Source organism: Belonocnema kinseyi, chromosome 8 (genome assembly GCF_010883055.1).
Source record: "Belonocnema kinseyi isolate 2016_QV_RU_SX_M_011 chromosome 8, B_treatae_v1, whole genome shotgun sequence".
Classification (NCBI taxonomy): domain Eukaryota; kingdom Metazoa; phylum Arthropoda; class Insecta; order Hymenoptera; family Cynipidae; genus Belonocnema; species Belonocnema kinseyi.
The window spans coordinates 10,820,357-10,821,415 of NC_046664.1; the positions used below are offsets into that span (position 1 = coordinate 10,820,357).

Genomic DNA, 1,059 nt, shown 5'->3' on the forward strand with positions numbered 1-1,059 from the left:
CTCTCACCTCCACACCCTTCCACACACTTCCACAATCCACTCACCTCAAATTTCACCACAATATCAGAAAAACTCAGCATCCACAATTCCCACTACTTTACATTGAAATCTTTTGAAATTTTTTGAAATCCCATGAAAATCTGTAAATTTCTTTAAAATTCCATGGAATTAAAAAAAAGCCTAAAATGTTTTAAAACTTTGAAAACCATTCAAATGATTGAAATTTATTAAAATTTCCTTTGAATCTTTTAAAATATCGTGAAATATTTCAAATCTTTTTAAATCTCTTCAAATTATTTTTGTAAAAATTTGATTTAATTTTATAAATTCATAAAACCCTTGAAAATACCTTCAAATTAATGAAAATTTAAAAAATTCAATTGAAAACTTAAAAAAAAAACTAAAATATTTCAAATCCTTTGAAATCTTCCGAAATGCTCTGAATTTTTTTAATCTTTTGAAAAATTCTGGAATTTTTTAGCATATCATTAAATCTTTAAAAGCCTTTGATAACCATTCAAATTATTGAAATTTATTAAATATTTCTTTAAATCTTATAAAATACCCTAAAATATTTCAAATCCTTTAAAATCTTTTGAAATCCCATGAAACTCTCCAAATTTCTTTCAAATTCCATGGAATTTAAAAAAATACCTTATAATGTATTAAACTTTTGAAAACCATTCAAATTATTGAATTTTGTTAAAAATTCCTTTGAATCTTTTTAAATACCATAAAATATTGTAAATCTGTTGAAATATTTTGAAGTTTTATGAAACTTTGTAAATCTCCCTAAAAATCCTTGGAGTTTTTTAAAATACCCTAAAATGTTTAACACTATTTAGAATACCTTCAAATTTATCACAATAAAAAAAAATGATTTGAAACTTTTAAAAAACTTAAAATATTTCAAATCTTTTGAAATCTTTCGAAATCTTCTGAAACGTTTTGAATCTTTTGACAATTTCTGGAATTTGTTTGAATATCTTAGAATCTTGAAAGGCTTTTGGAAACCATTCAAATTAATAAAATCTATTCAAAATGCTTTTTTACTTTTTA

General features: G+C 22.5%; 1 protein-coding gene across 1 annotated transcript in view; it reads right to left on the reverse strand.

Annotated features, from left to right (window-relative positions):
- Window positions 1–1,059, reverse strand: part of LOC117178885 (WD repeat-containing protein 3) — a 52,489-nt gene that overhangs the window by 17,962 nt on the left and 33,468 nt on the right. The gene's annotated exons all lie outside the window — the stretch shown is intronic.